Source organism: Hordeum vulgare, chromosome 7H, assembly GCF_904849725.1.
Source record: "Hordeum vulgare subsp. vulgare chromosome 7H, MorexV3_pseudomolecules_assembly, whole genome shotgun sequence".
Taxonomy (NCBI): Eukaryota; Viridiplantae; Streptophyta; class Magnoliopsida; order Poales; family Poaceae; genus Hordeum; species Hordeum vulgare.
Genome location: NC_058524.1, coordinates 513,658,790 through 513,676,613, shown reverse-complemented (window position 1 = coordinate 513,676,613; position 17,824 = coordinate 513,658,790).

Genomic DNA, 17,824 nt, shown 5'->3' with positions numbered 1-17,824 from the left:
TATCTTGCAAGTTGTAGTCACCTACTATGTGTTATGACCCGGCAACCCCGTAGTGACAATAGCCGGAACCACTCCTGGAGTTCATGTATTCACCAAGTGTTAATGCGTTGGTCCGGTTCTTTATTAAAAGGAGAACCTTAATATCCCGTAGTTTCCATTAGGACCCCGCTGCCATGGGAGGGATGGACAATGGATGCCATGCAAGTTCTTTTCCCTAAGCACGTATGACTACATACGGAATACATGCCTACATTAGATTGACGAACGGGATCTAATTACTTATCTCTCCGTGTTATAGCTGTTACATGATGAATCACATTCGGCATAATCATCCATCACCGATCCAATGCCTACGAGTCTTTTACTACTGGTCCTTGCTACGTTACTTTGTCGCTACTGCTGTCACTACTGCTGTTACTTGCTACTGCTGTCACTACTCCTGTTCCTTGCTACTGCTGTCACTACTGATGTTACTTGCTACTTTGCTGTTACGTGTTGCAAGATTTTTATGGCGCCATTGATACGACAAGTTAGGAATAGTCTGCCGTCAATAGACCTTTTTCTGGCACCGTTACTATCATACTACGTTGCTACTGATACTTTGCTTGCAGATACTATTCTTTCAGGTGTGGTTGAATTGACAACTGAGCTGCTAATACTTGAGAATATTCTTTCGCTTCCCCTTGAGTAGAATCAATAAATTTGGGTTGAATACTCTACCCTCGAAAACTGTTGTGATCCCCTACACTTGTGGGTTATCAAGACTATTTTCTAGCACCGTTGCCGGGGAAGCACAGCTATATTCTCTGATTCACTTGGGATTTACGTCTGCTGATCACTATGAGGCATCCGATAGATCCAAGAACTAAAGTCTTGCCTTCCACTATGAGGACAGGTAAGGAACTGCCATCTAGCTCTGCACTTGATTCACCTTCAGTTATGAGTAAGTTTGCGACATCACCTCCTACTAGAAATCTTGATATGTCGCCTGTGCTTGATGATGCTACTTCTGCTGCCTATGATGCTTATGATGATGCTATGCTTGATACTATGCCTGATGATGCTATGCTTGATACTATGCCTGATACTATGCCTGATGATGCTATGCTTGATACTATGCCTGATGATGCTATGCTTGATACTGCTTTGCCACTAGGTGCATTCCTTGATGCACAAATTTCTAGAGTTGCTGCTAGATGTGATGATACTTCTGAAACTGCTGATACTATTGAAGTAGAACCTGCCATTTTGCCTGCTAGAACTGGCTCTCCTATGCCTGAATTGCCTGATATGCCTGATACACGTTACGTTATGGAGGGAGAGATAGCTGAGGATTTTCTTGCATGTAAGGATAGCTATGATGTTGAGAAATTACTCCGCAAGTGGAAAGAAAAATCTCTGAACGCTAGGATGAAATACGACCCAAAGTTTGCTACTTCGCCTATGTTTGTGACCGATAAGGATTATTAATTCTCTGTCGACCCTGAGTTAATCACTCTGGTCGAATCTGATCCTTTTCACGGTTATGAGTCTGAAACGGTTGTAGCCCATCTTACCAAACTGTACGATATAGCCACCCTATTCACTACTGAGGAAAAGATCCGCCACTACTATATCCTCAAGCTGTTTCCTTTCTCGCTAAAGGATGATGCTAAGACCTGGTTCACTTCTCTTGCTCCTGGTTGTGTGCGTAGCCCCCAGGATATGGTCTACTACTTCTCTGAAAAATATTTCCGTGCCCATAAGAAGCAAGCTGCCTTGCAGGAAATATACAACTTTGCTCAAGCTGAAGAAGAGAGTGTCCCACAAGCTTGGGGAGGCTCATCCTGATGTGCCTGATCACCCTCTTGAGAAGAATGAAATACTTGATATCTTCTATAATGGACTTACCAATGCTTCCAAAGACCACCTAGATAGTTGTGTCGGTTGTGTTTTTAGGGAACAAACTGTAGAACAAGCCGAGATTCTACTGAATAACGTCTTGTGCAATGAGAATGCTTGGACTATTCCCGAACCACCTCCTAAGACAACTCCGAAGAAAAGAGGTATTCTATTCCTCAGTCCTGAAGATATGCAAGAAGCCATGAAATCTATGCAAGAGAAAGGCATTAAATCTGAAGATGTGAAAAATCTACCACCTATCAAAGAGATCCATGATCTCGATAACCCGATACAGGTAGTAGAAGTAAATTCTCTGCGTAGGTTTGATGAGAGTGATTTTCCTTTTGATAAACCTGCTAGCTTATGCCTGGATGAATTTGATAACTTTGTTGACAAACAACAGAGTTTCAATGATTATGTTACCAGACAATTGGAACAGAATGCTCGTATGCTTAGTCATTTAAGTGCTTGTGTGGACAGAAACGTCAACGATCTTAAGCTTCTGAGTAAACATGCCTCTATGGTTACTACTCAGGTAGAACAAGTACTTAAAGCACAAAATGACTTGCTCAATGAGTTGAATGACAATTCTGTCAGAGTCGTCACTAGAGGCGGTAGAATGACCCAGGAACCTTTGTATCCTGAGGGTCATCCGAAGAGAATTGAACAAGATTCTCAAGGATTTAGCACTGATGCACCTAGTCATCCTAGAAAGAAGAAGCAAGATGATATGAACTTGCACGCTAGCAACCCTGTTGCTGCTACACCCGAGAGTCCAAACGATGTCTCTGTCTCTGATGCTGAAACACAATTTGCTGATGAACATGAGCCTAATGATAATATCAATAGTAATGTTCATGAAGATGCTCAACCTAGCAATGATAAGGATGTGGAGATTGAACCTGTTGATCTTGATAACCCACAACCTAAGAATCAAAGATACGATAAGAATGACTCCGCTGCCAGGAAGCACGGTAAAGAAAGGGAACCATGGGTTCAGAAACCCATGGCCTTTCCTCCCAAATCATCCAAGAAAAAGGATGATAAGGATTTTGAGCGATTCATTGAAATGATCAGACCTGTCTTTCTACAAATGCGTTTGACAGATATGCCCAAAATGTCTCCATATGCTAAGTATATGAAAGATATTGTGACTAATAAGAGGAGGATACCTCAGGTTGAGATTTCCACCATGCTCGCTAATTATACCTTCAAGGGTGGAACTCCCAAGAAACTAGGTGATCCCGGTGTGCCCACTATACCTTGCTCCATTAGAGGTAACTACGTTAGAACTGCGTTATGCGACCTTGGAGCCGGTGTTAGTGTTATGCCTCTCTCTCTTTATCGTAGGCTTGAACTGGGTAAGTTGACACCCACTAAAATCTCTATGCAAATGTCCCACAAATCAACTGCTTTCCCTATTGGCATTTGCGAGGATGTGCATGTTGTGGTTGCTAACGTCACTATCTGAACAAACTTTGCTATCTTGGATATTCCCAAGGACGATGCCATGGCTGTCATCCTCGGTAGACCCTTTTTAAACACTGCAGGGGCTGTTATAGATTGCAACAAAGGCAACATCACTTTCCATGTCAACGGTAATGAGCATACGGTGTACTTTGTGAAGAAACAATATCGAGTACATTGCATCAATGCTATCGAAAAAACTTCATCGATTCTTATTGGGAGCTTTGAATGCCCTATTCCTCGTGTCAAGATGAAGTATGATTTGCTTGTTGGGGAAATACACATCCCCATTGAGGTAACCTAATGACTGTTAAAAAATTCTCCGTCTTCTTTTGCGATTCGAAAAAGTTTTGTCGAGGGGATTTAATCAACCCCATTGACGGATTTCTTTCGATGAACATGAGATGGATGAATCAAGGAGTTACAAACCTCTGTTTTAAGCTTTCACCTTCGGTTGCTTAGAAGAAAAATGGTAGATTTAGTTCAGTTTTCCCTGTTTTCTGTCTTAGCGTCCGGTAGAAAAGTACCCCGAAAATAAAATTTCTCCGAACGTCGTGAAAATCAAGTATGATTTTTTCTGGATTTTTAAAAAAATACTGAGACGAAGAGCTTGTCTGGGGGCTGCACCAGTGGGCCACAAGCCCAGGGGGCGCGGGCACCCCCCTGGCCGCGCCACCCAGGCTTGTGGGGCCCACAGGCACCCCCTCCACTCATGCTTGCTCTCATCTGGTTCTCCTACCTCCAGAAAAAATCGTTTCACAACTCAAACCCGTGTTCTTGCTCCTCTTGCTGGGATTTTCGATCTCTTTGCTCAAAGCACCGTTCTCCGAACTGTTATGGGGAAATTACACCTTGGTAAGTGACTCTTCCATTGGTCCAATTAGTTTTTGCTCTAGTGCCTCATACTCCGCGTATTTTTGCTGCCTTGGTGACCATGTTCTTGAGCTTTGCATGCTGATTTTAGCTGGTCCCAAGTAGTTTTGATGCGTAATATGGCCTCTAGGCACTTGTGGGAGTAGTTGCTACTAGTTTAGTTGAGCCTTGTTCATTTTTCCTTTGGGTCACTGAAAATTTCAGAGAAGGAAGATGTTCAGGAGAAACTATCATGGCGGTTCCTCAAGCAAGAGAGGTCCCCGTCTTGCGATTCAGGAGCTTGATCCTTACCAACCAAGGGACGAGTGATACGTCCATTTTGCATCATGTTTTCATGTTGATATTTATCGCTTCTTTGGCTGTTATTTCACTTCACGGTACAATTCTTATGTCTTTTCTCTCTTATTTTGCAAGGTTTACATGAAGAGGGAGAATGCCGGCAACTGGAATTCTAGCCTGAAAGTGGAGCAAAGTTGAGATACATATTCTAGCAACTCCAAACACCGTAAAAATCAACAAGGAATTGTTTCCAGATTTATAAAAAATACTGGGCCGAAGAAGTGCCACAGGGGCGCGTGCAGGTGGCCACAAGCCTGCACGGCGTGGCCACCCCACCAGGCCGCGCCATGAGGGCTTGTGGGCAGCCTGCTGGCCCACTTGCCCCCCTCTTCTTCTATATGAAGGGTTTCGTTTGGAAAAAAAATCAAGGAGGAGGTTTTTCGTGGTTTCTTTGCCGCCACGCGGCGGAACTTGAGCAGAACCAATCTAGAGCTCCGGCAGGAGGATCCTGCCGGGGAAACTTCCCTCCCGGAGGGGGAAATCGTCGCCATCGTCATCACCAACACTCCTCTCATCGCAGGGGACTCGTCACCATCAACATCTTCATCAGCACCATCTCATCTCCAAACCCTAATTCATCTCTTGTAACCAATCTCCATCTCGCGACTCCGATTGGTACTTGTAAGGTTGCTAGTAGTGTTGATTAATCTTTGTAGTTGATACTAGTTGGATTGCTTGGTGGAAGATTTTCTATTCAGATCCTTGATGCTACTCATTACCTCTCTGGTCATGAATATGATTATGCTTTGTGAGTAGTTACTTTTGTTCCCGAGGACATGGGATAAGTCATGCTAATAGTAGTCATGGGAATTTGGTATCCGTTCGATATTTTGATGTGTTGTATGTTGTTTTTCCTCTAGTGGTGTTATGTGAACATCGACTACATAACACTTCACCATTATTTGGGCCCATAGGAAGGCATTGGGAAGTAGTAACTAGATGATGGGTTGCTAGAGTGACAGAAGCTTAAACCCTAGTTTATGCGTTGCTTCGTAAGGGGCTGATTTGGATCCACTAGTTTAATGCTATGGTTAGACTTTGTCTTAATTCTTCTTTCATAGTTGCGGATGCTTGCGAGAGGGGTTAATCATAAGTGGGATGCTTGTCCAAGTAAGGGAAGTACCCAAGCGCCGGTCCACCCACATACCAAACTATCAAAGCAACGAACGCAAATCATATGAACATGATGAAACTAGCATGATATAAATTCCCGTGTGTCCTCAGGAGTGTTTTTCCTCCTATAAGACTTTGCCCAGGCTTGTCCCTTGCTACAAAAGGTATTGGGCCACTTTTCTGCACCGTTGCTACTTTTGTTACTTGTTGCTCGCTACGAATCATCTCAATACACAATCACTTGTTACCGACAATTTCAGTGCTTGCAGATTTTACCTTGGTGAAAACTACTTGTCAGATCCTTTTGCTCCTCGTTGGGTTCGACACTCTTACTTATCAAAAGGACTACGATTGATCCCCTATACTTGTGGGTCATCAAGACTCTTTTCTGGCGCCGTTGCCGGGGAGTGAAGCACCTCTCGTAAGTGGAACTTGGTAAGGAAACATTCATATAGTGTGCTGAAATTTATTGTCACTTGTCACTATGGATAATAATCCTTTGAGGGGCTTGTTCAGGGTATCTTCACCACAAACGGAAGCACAAAGAGTAGCTCCTCAACCTGTTGCACCTACTGCAAATATTTTCTTTGAATTTCCTTCGGGTATGCTTAAAAAACTGCCGGCTAATCCTTTTACAGGAGATGGAACATCACATCAAGACTTGCATCTAATCTATGTAGATGAAGTTTGTGGTTTATTTAAGCTTACAGGTTTTCCCGAGGATGAGGTCCAGAAGAAGGTCTTTCCTTTATATTTGAAGGATAAGGCGTTGACATGGTATAGGCTATGTGATGATACTGGATCATGGGACTACAATCGGTTGAAATTGGAATTTCGTCAAAAGTTTTATCCTATGCATTTAGTACATCGTGATCGGAATTATATTTATAATTTTTGACCTCGTGACAGAGAAAGCATCGCTCAAGCTTGGGGGAGGCTTAAATCAATGCTATATTCATGCCCCAATCATGAGCTCTCGAGAGAAATTATCATTCGGAACTTCTATGCTCGGCTTTCTCATGATGATCGCACCATGCTTGACACTTCTTGTACCGGTTCTTTTATGAAGAGAGATATTGACTTCAAATAAAATTTATTGGAGAGAATTAAACGCAACTCTGAAGATTGGGAGCTTGAAGGAGGTAAGGAGTCAGGTATGAATTTCACGTTTGATTGCATTAAATCCTTTGTTGAGACAAATACTTTTTGTGACTTTAGCGCTAAGTATGGACTTGACTCTGAGATAGTAGCTTCATTGTGTGAATATTTTGCTGCTCATATTGATCTCCCCAAAGAGAAGTGGTTTAAATATCATCCTCCTTTAGAAGTCAATGTAGTTAAACCCACTCCAGTTGAAGAGAAAGTCATTGCCTATAATGATCCTGTTGTTCCCAGTGCTTACATTGAGAAACCACCTTTCCCTGTTAGGATAAAGGATCATTCTAAAGCTTCAACTATGATACGTAGAGGCTATATTAGAACACCTACACCCCCTGAGCAAATTAGAGTTGAACCTAGCAATTCTATTATCAAAGATCTTCTGTCCGACGATGTTGAGGGACATAATATTCACTTGTGTGAAGATGCTGCTAGAATTGCTAAACCTCACGTTAGAGACAAACATATGCCTGTTGTTGGCATGACTATGGTTTCTGTTAAGATAGGAGATCATTGTTATCATGGCTTATGTGACGTGGGTGCTAGTGTTAGTGCAATACCTCAATCCTTATATGATGAAATCAAAGATGAGATTGCACCCGTTGAGATAGAGCCTATTGATGTCACTATTCAGCTTGCCAATAGAGATACTATCTGCCTTGTGGGAATTGTTTGGGATGTTGAAGTCTTGTGTGGTAAAACGAAGTATCCTGCTGATTTCCTCGTCTTGCTACTGCACAAGATAGCTTTCGTCCCATCATTTTTGGTAGACCCTTCCTCAATACTGTCAATGCTCATATTGATTGTGAGAAGCAAACTGTCACTGTTGGCTTTGAAGGTGTGTCACATGAGTTCAATTTCTCTAAGTTTGGTAGACAACCTCATGAAAAGGAGTTGCCTAGTAGGGATGAAACTATTGCCTTAGCTTCTATTGCTGTGCCTCCTACTGATCCCTTAGAGCAATACTTGCTTGAGCACGAAAATGATATGCATATGGATGAAAGGGATGAGATAGATAGAGTTGTCTTAGAACAATATCCTACACTTAAGAATAATCAGCTTGTTGAACTGATTGGGGATCCACCCCCACCAAAGGGTGATCCTGTGTTCGAGCTTAAACAGTTGCCTGATACTCTTAAGTACGCTTATCTTGATGAAAAAGAGATATATCCTGTTATTATTAGTGCTAGCCTCTCAGAGCATGAAGAAAAGAAGTTACTGAAAACTCCGAGGAAGCACCGTGCTGCTATTGGATATACTCTTGATGATCTTAAGGGCATTAGTCCCACTCTATGCCAGCAAAAGATTAAAACTGATCTTGATTTCAAACCGGTTGCTGATCATCAAAGGAGATTAAATACTAAGATGCAAGAAGTAGTGAGAAAAGAAATACTAAAGCTCCTGGAACCACGTATCATTTATCCTGTTGCTCACACCGATTGGGTGAGTCCGGTGCAATGCGTCCCTAAGAAGGTAGGTATTACCTTTGTCCCTAATGATAATGATGAATTGATCCCACACAGGATTATTATTGGCTATAGGATGGTGATCGATTTTAGAAAATTGAATAAAGCCACCAGGAAAGATCATTACCCTTTGCCTTTTATTGACCAAATGCTAGAAAGGATGTCGAAACACACACACTTCTGCTTTATAGACGGTTATTCTGGTTTCTCCCAAATACCAGTTGCACAATCTGATCAGGAGAAAACCCCTTTCACCTATCCTTTTGGTACCTTTGCTTATAGACGTATGCCTTTTGGCTTATGTAATGCACCTGCCACTTTTCAAAGATGTATGCTGGCTATATTCTCTGACTTTTGTTAAAAGATTGTTGAGGTTTTCATGGATGACTTCTCCGTTTACGGGTCTTCCTTTGATGATTGCCTCAGCAACCTTGATCGAGTCTTGCAGAGATGTAAAGACACCAATCTTGTCTTGAATTGGGAGAAGTGCCACTTTATGGTTAATAAAGCATCGTCCTAGGACATAAAATTTCCGAATAAGGTATTGAAGTCGATAAGGCTAAGGTTGATGCAATCGAGAAAATACCATACCCCACAGATATCAATGGTATAAGAAGTTTCCTTGCTCATGCTGGTTTTTATAGAAGGTTCATCAAAGACTTCTCTAAGATTTCTAGGCCTCTTACCAATCTCTTAAAAAAGGATATTCCTTTTGTTTTTGATGATGATTGTGAGGAAGCATTCGAAATACTTAAGAGGGCTTTGATAACTGCACCTATTGTTCAACCACCTGATTGGAACTTACCTTTTGAGATCATGTGTGACGCTAGTGATTATGCTGTTGGTGTGTTCTAGGGAAAAGAGTCGATAAGAAGTTGAATGTTATTCACTACGCTAGTAAAACTCTAGACAGTGCCCAGAGAAACTATGCTACTACGGAGAAGGAGTTTTTGGCAGTCGTGTTTGCGTGTGAAAAGTTCAGGTCTTACATAGTTGATTCCAAAGTCACTATTCACACTGATCATGCTGCTATTAAGTACCTCATGGAGAAGAAAGACGCTAAACCTAGACTTATCAGGTGGGTTCTCTTGCTACAAGAATTTTATTTGCACGTTGTCGACAGAAAGGGTGCTGATAACCCCGTAGCAGATAACTTGTCTAGGTTGGAGAACGTTCTTGATGACCCACAACCTATTGATGATAGCTTCACCGATGAGCAATTGAATGTCATCAATGCTTCAAGTAGTACACCGTGGTATGCTGATTATGCAAACTATATCGTTGCCAAATACATACCACCTAGTTTCACGTACCAGCAAAAGAAGAAATTCTTCTTTGACTTGAAACATTACTTTTAGGATGATCCTCACCTTTCTAAGGAAGGAGTAGATGGTGTTATTAGACGTTGTGTACTTGAACATGAATAGGGACAGATCCTACAGAAGTGTCACTCCGAGGCCTATGGAGGACACCATGCGGGAGACAGAACTGCACACAAGGTATTGCAATCAGGTTTCTATTGGCCCACTCTCTTCAAGGATGCCCGTAAGTTTGTCTTGTCTTGTGAGAAATGTCAAAGAATAGGTAATATTAGCAAACGTTAGGAAATTCCTATGAACTATTCACTTGTCATTGAACCATTTGATGTCTGGGGCTTTGATTATATGGGACCTTTTCCAAAATCCAACCGGTATACTCATATCCTAGTTGCTGTTGATTACATCACTAAGTGGGTAGAAGCTATCCCCACTAGTAGTGCTGATCATAACACCTCTATCAGGATGTTGAAAGAAGTTATCTTCCCTAGATTTTGAGTCCCTAGATATCTAATGAACGACGGTGGTTCACACTTCATCCATGGTGATTTCCGTAAAACGCTTGCTAAGTACGATGTCAACCATAGTATTGCGTCTCCCTATCACCCTCAGTCCAGTGGTCAAGTAGAGCTAAGTAATAGAGAGATTAAACTGATTCTGCAAAAGACTGTCAACATGTCTAGAAAGAATTGGTCTAAGAAGCTCGATGATGCACTTTGGGCTTATAGAACTGCCTATAAGAATCCCATGGGCATGTCTCCGTACAAAATGGTGTACGGTAAAGCATGTCATTTACCTCTTGAGCTAGATCATAAAGCTTATTGGGCAATCAAAGAGCTCAACTTTGATTTCAAACTTGCCGGTGAGAAGAGGTTATTTGATATTAGCTCGCTTGATGAATGGAGAACTCAGGCATATGAGAATGCCAAGCTGTTCAAAGAGAAGGTTAAGAGGTGGCATGATAAGAGGATACAAAAGCGTGAGTTCAATGTAGGTGATTATGTCTTGCTATATAACTCTCGTTTAAGATTCTTTGCAAGCAAGCTTCTCTCTAAATGGGAAGGTCCCTATGTTGTTGAGGAAGTATATTGTTCCGGTGCTATCAAGATCAACAACACGGAAGGTAATTGTCCGAGAGTGGTAAATGGGCAGAGAATCAAGCATTATATCTCAGGTACTCCCATAAATGTTGAAAACAATATTACCAATACCATAACTCCGAAAGAATACCTAAGGGATATTTATCAGCCTGTTTCAGACTCCGAAAACGAAGAGGTCTGTGATTCGGTAAGAAAACAGAGTCCAAAACTTTTCCAGTAGGAAATTTTCTCCGTTTTGGAATATTTGAAAAAAATACAAAAATTGGAAGTAGTCCGGAAAGTGCGCGAGGAGGCGACAAGCCTGCACGGCGCGGGCCCACCCCATGGCCACGTCGTGAGGGCTTGTGGCCACCTCGTGCGCCTCCCGGACTCCGTTTTTGTGCGGGGTACTCCTTCTGGTCTGAAAAAAATCATTATATATACTCCCGTTTGGTCTGACCCCTGCATCACACAATTTTCCTCTGTTTTTCGTTTCGAGCCTGTTTCTGTTGCAGATCTAGATCGCTATGACTTCCCCAAAAGCTCCGAAGGACAAGATCTTCGAGAAGGTCATCAATCCCTACTTCACGGGAGTGCTGCAACACACTCAATCTATCGAGATGCGTGAGGGGATGTTGCACATCCATGATGTTGAGGGGCCAAAGAAGACCGGAAGCATGGAGACGAGGGTTGAAGCAATGGAGCAACAAGTCTTCAAGTGCCAAGGCATGGTGGAGTGTGGACTCAACGCCAACCACATGATGATCACGGAGTTCACCAACAAGCACATGATTGATGCCAACGACATTCGGAAGCATCTCTCCAGGCTCTATGACAGGATTGATCAACTCCAGGCCCAGATCTATGACCTGCAGAACCAAAACTATGAGTATGAGTATAGATTTAAATCCATAAGGTTGGTTGCAGATTTGAGGATTCCGGAGACTCGTTCATCTTTCCATGATGGCGCACCTATGCCTTGGAAGACGGAGGATCAAACTCATGTTGCAACAACTCCTCCACCATCACCACCAAAGGAACACAACTGAGCATTGGTATGGGCAATCCGTTTGGCTTATGCCAAGCTTGGGGGAGTTGCCCCGGTATCGTATCACCTTCACATCTTTTGCCTTTACCTTTGTTTTAGTTTGTTCCTTTTCAGTTTTCTCTTTCTCTAGTAGTTTAAAAGTCTTAGTGTTTTAGTCTTGAGTTTTGCTTTGCGTCACCCCCGATGTATTCTTGATCGTGAGCCATATAATAAAGAGTGTCTTAGTTGAAGGGCTTTGCCTCTTGCCATGATCAAAAGAGTGAGAATATAGAACAAAAGCATGAAAGATCATGTAATGATCTTATGGGAAGTGATGGCTTCACATATAAAAAGAATGAGGATTGAAACTTGTTGAGGGTAGGCAAACGTAGACCTTGGTCATGGTTGCAATTAATAGGAAGTGATAAAGAAGGAGAGGTTCACATATAAATATATCATCTCTGACATCATCTATGATTGTGAACACTCACTAAACTATCACATGCCTAGAAGTAGATGTTTGACAAGGAAGACAACATAATGAATTGTGTTTGCTTGGCTCCGAACAACATTATATGATAGAGATCCCTTAGCATGTGACGATTGCTTCCACCTCATATTAGCCAAAACCTCCCGCACCAAGTAGAGATACTACTTGTGCATCCATAAACCTTCAAACCAGTTTTGCCATGAGTGTCCACCATACCTACCCATGGATTGAATAAGATCCCTCAAGTAAGTTGTCATCGGTGCAAGCAATAGAAATTGCTCTCTAATATGTATTATCTATTAGTGTGTGGAAAATAAGCTTTATACGAACATGTGATGAGGAAGACATAAAAGCGACAGACTGCATAATAAAGTTGTTTATCACAGGACGCAATATAAAGTGACGTTCCTCCGCAATAAGAGGACACGCATCCAAACCTCAAAAGCGCATGACAACCTCTGCTTCCCTCTGCGAAGGGCCTATCTTGTACCTTTACTTTTTGCCCTTGAAAGAGTCATGGTAATCTTCACCAATTCTTTATTTCGCCTTTATCTTGGGTAACGTCATATGCTTGGGAAAGATCTATATTCATATGTCAACTTGGAGGTAGGCGTTCATGAATTATTATTGTTGACATTACCCTTGAGGTAAGAAGTTGGGAGGCAAAACTGTAAGCCCCTATCTTTCTCTGTGTCCAGCTGAAACTTTGGTCTCAGGTGTACCACGTGAGTTGTAGCAATTGTAGAGAACGAAAGAATGATTGAGTATGTGGATTTCCTTTACAAGCTCTAATTTGACTCTTTCTGATGTTGTGATAAATTGCAATTGCTTCAAGGACTAAAGGCTATCGGTTGTTACTTCTCGCTAAGGTTCTTGATCCATGCTTTACTTTGTGAAGGAATTATCACTTTAGCATCAGAGATTATATGTTGGTATTGCTGTTCTGATCTTGATCATGATGCATGCATATTCGTATCTTGTTTTGTCGACATCTCTCTCCCTAAACACGTGGACATATTTATTGAGCTAGGCCTTCGCTTGAGGACAAGCAAGGTCTAAGCTTGGGGGACTTGATACGTCCATTTTGCATCATGTTTTCATGCTGATATTTATCACTTCTTTGGCTGTTATCTCACTTCACGGTACAATTCTTATGCCTTTTCTCTCTTATTTTGCAAGGTTTACATGAAGAGGGAGAATGTCGGAAACTAGAATTCTGGCCTGAGTTAAAGTGGACCAAAGTTGAGATACCTATTCTGCGCAACTCCAAACGTCGTAAAAATCAACGAGGATTTTTTTCCGGATTTATAAAAAATACTGGGCCGAAGAAGTGCCACAGGGGCGCGTGCAGGTGGCCACAAGCCTGCACGGCGCGACCACCCCCCAGACCGCGCCATGAGGGCTTGTGGGCAGCCTGGTGGCCCACTTTCCACCTCTCCTGCTATATGAAGGGTTTCGTCTGGAAAAAAATCAAGGAAGAGTTTTTTCGTGGTTTCGCAGCCGCCACGAGGCGGAACTTGAGCAGAACCAATATTGAGCTCCGGCAGGACGAACCTGCTAGGGAAACTTCCCTCCCGGAGGGGGAAATCGTCGCCATCGTCATCACCAACACTCCTCTCATCAGAGGGGACTCGTAACCATCAACATCTCCATCAGCACCATCACATCTCCAAACCCTAGTTCATCTCTTGTAACCAATCTCCGTCTCGCGACTCCGATTGGTACTTGTAAGGTTGCTAGTATTGTTGATTAATCTTTGTATTCGATGCTAGTTTGATTACTTGGTGGAAGAGTTTATGTTCAGATCCTTGATGCTACTCATTACCTCTCTAGTCATGAATATGATTATGCTTTGTGAGTAGTTACTTTTGTTCCTGAGGACATGGGATAAGTCATGCTATTAGTAGTCATGTGAATTTGGTATTCGTTCAATATTTTGATGTGTTGTTGTTGTTTTTCCTCTAGTGGTGTTATGTGAACGTCGACTACATAACACTTCACCATTATTTGGGCCTAGAGGAAGGCATTGGTAAGTAGTAAGTAGATGATGGGTTGCTAGAGTGACAGAAGCTTAAACCCTACTTTATGCGTTGCTTCGTAAGGGGCTGATTTGGATCCACTAGTTTAATGATATGGTTAGACTTTGTCTTAATTCTTCTTTCATAGTTGCTAATGCTTGCGAGAGGGGTTAATCATAAGTGGGATGCTTTTCCATGTAAGGGCAGTACCCAAGCGCCGGTCCACCCACATATCAAACTATCAAAGTAACGAACGCAAATCATATGAACATGATGAAACTAGCATGACAGAAATTCCCATGTGTCCTCGGGAGCGTTTTTCCTCCTATAAGACTTTGTCCAGGCTTGTCCCTTGCTACAAAAGGGATTGGGCCACTTTGCTGCACCGTTGCTACTTTTGTTACTTGTTGCTCGCTACGAATCATCTCACTACACAATCACTTGTTACCGACAATTTCAGTGCTTGCGGATTTTACCTTGCTGAAAACCACTTGTCAAACCCTTCTGCTCCTCATTGGGTTCGACACTCTTACTTATCGAAAGGACTACGATTCATACCCTATACTTGTGGGTCATCAACGCGTAGGTACAACCATGTGAATGACCTTCTGATGAATTTATGATTGAGGCAGGTTTCAAAGATGAGTTTGATGCACTTGTTTGTAACGTCGGACTCGAAGAATTCATATCCGATAAATGTGCATAGTATGTTGCTCTCACTTTCGTAGATTCAAATTTTCAGTTGGCCGTGACACTTCGGTAGTGTTTGATCTCTATGATAAATCGTATACCATGGATTTAGAGGATTTTAATAGAATTTGCAAAATACCTACTTGGGGTAGCCCCAATGATCCTCCTAAATCCTCGGTTAGAGAATTTTTCTCTGGTATTACTGTTGGAGAAACTAGAGACATTACGCAAGCTACCATGGGGAGTATTCATTTTCCTGCCTTGCATTACTTTGCCCTCTTCATAGGCAGATGCATTGATGGCAAGATTGAGCATTGTCACCTGTGCGCATCCGACCTTAGTATCCTTAAGAGCGCAGTGACGGGTGACAAGAGTTTCAACATGGTAGCTATAATAGCAAGGAGGCTGAATAAGAATGCTAATGAAGGGGATTTCTTTGGTGGGATCTATGCCACCCGCATAGAAATTTTTCTTGGAGTACCCATCCGCGAAGGAGATCCCACGCTCCATACAACTTTCCTTGACCACGTCGCTATAACACGCTACCAGTTCCTTGAGAGGGATGATGAATCCCTCCTATACCGTTTGATATTTAACTCGCAGCGTGTTTTCCATATTATCCTTCCTGCTCCTGCCTTCTTTGACTTTCAGCTAAAATGGAGATATTACATAACCAGAGGAGAGGCAGAGTAGTATGAGAGGGAGGCAAAGGCTTCTAGTCTCTGTGAGGCAGTTATTCAGGTAGTGGCTGCAGCGCTCCCGTATAACCCCATTATGATTTTGGGTGTCGCCAGGACCATCCTTGGGAGTAGACCAACTTAGGCCAAAAGCCTAAGCTTGGGGGAGTACGTGTTTCTCACCGACTTTACATTCTTGCTTATGCTTTCACTTTGTTCGTCAGTGTTCACACTTTGCCACTGTATCATCCATGCTAGTTTATTTTATTTTTTTCATTTTCTTTTCGTGTGTCTGTCTAGTTTGAGAAAAAACCATTTTTTTCTTTTCTTCTTTTGCTTGTTGGGAGCTTTCCCGTGTAAATAGTTTTCTTTTTCTTTGGGTCAAGGAAGAAGACCATGGTTACAATGTTTAGTGGCTCTTCCATGCACACCTGTTTAGCTTTCAAAGAGCCATATTACTTTGTCTTCTCCTTTGTGTTTCCCTGCAGATTCCAGCTTTAGTCTAATGCACGAGCACTCTTATTATTGTTCACATCATTCGGTCGTGCAAGTGAAAGGCAATAATGACGATATATGATGAAGTGACTGAGCCTGGAAAAGCTGGTATGAACTCGATCTATTTCGTTTTTGTAAATATGACTAGCTCACTATTCCTAGTTCAACTTTGTTGTGAGAGAAACATGTTTGCAATGACAACTTAGAGATCATAGTTTCTTATGCCATGCTTACTTAGCTAGGAGCTTATAATGGTTTGTCTTGTTTGCCAACATGAATGTTGAGATGACTATGATGTAGTATGATAGGATGGTATCCTCCTTTAAATGATTCAAGTGGCTTGACTTGGCGCATGTTTACGCATGTAGTTGAAACAAAATCAACATAGCCTCTATGATATTCATGTTCATGGTGATTTGTGTCCTACTCATGCTTGCACTCAATGTTAGTTAATCTCAATGCATTTTGATGACTATTGTCGCTCTCTAGTTGGTCGCTTCCCAATCTTTTGCTAGCCTTCACTTGTACTAAGCGGGAATACTGCTTGTGCATCCACTTCCATAAACCCAAAGTTGTTCTATATGAGTCCACCATATCTACCTATGTGCGGTATCTACCTGCCGTTCCAAGTAAATTTGCATGTGCCACTCTCTAAACCTTCAAGAAATAATTTGTTTTGCATGCACGAACCGCTCATGTAGTGACAGGGGGCTATTAGTATCTTCCATGCTAGGCGTGTTATCCTCGATATGTGTTTATTCACTATCATTCACGAGAAAGGGGCCGGTAATTGGAATTCCCAGTTCCATGCTCAAATCGAAAAGATAATTGCAAAGAAAACTCCCCTAGGATTGATGTTGGTATGGACGGTACCCGAGGATTCGGCTAGCCGTGGAGTGTGATTGATTGGTGGTGGGGGAGTCAAAACTTTACTTTTCTATTTGGGAACCACCTATAGCATGAGTAGCCACTACTGGAATCTAGTTCTTTGCCGTCTGTTGGCCGATGGCAAAGAACCTCTTTGCCGTCAGTTGATACAAGGCAGACGCCAAAGGGCTGACTGATGGCAAACGTACTATTTGCCATGTGTCGGCCCTTTGCCGTCTGCCAGCGGACGACAAAGAGACACAGAGCAGACGACAAAGAGGACGGGTGGGTCCCATGCTTGCCGTGTTCGACGGAAGGCAAACTTTGCCATCCGGGGGCCTTTGTCGTCCGCCATGGGGCCCTTTGCCATTGGGGGGGGCGGACGGCAAAGGGGCCGACCCTATAACGGCCGTCTACTCCCCATCGCACTCACTGTCTCTCTCTCCCCCCACACTGTCTCTCTCCCCTCACCTCACTCGCCCCCGCCGCCACCCCGCCTCGCTCCAGCACCACCGGCGACCCCCTCCTCACGGCGACCCCCTCCCCTCGGCGACCCCCTCCCTGCGGCGACCCCCTCCCCGCGGAGACCCCTCCCCGGCCCTCCTCCCCCACCACACCACACCTCCTCCCTAATTTTGGTGAGTTCATTTTCTTTCATTTTTTTATTTTTTTGATTTATTGCATCTGTTACTTTAGGTTACTGTCAGTGTTAATTAGGCTAATGTTAGTTTAGGTTAATTAGGTTACTATTAGTTTAGTGTTAATAAGGTTATTGTTAGTTTAGGTTAATTAGGTTACTATTAGTTTGGTGTTAATTAGGTTACTGTTAGAAGAGGAGGAGGAGGAGGAGGAGGAGAAAAAGGAATAA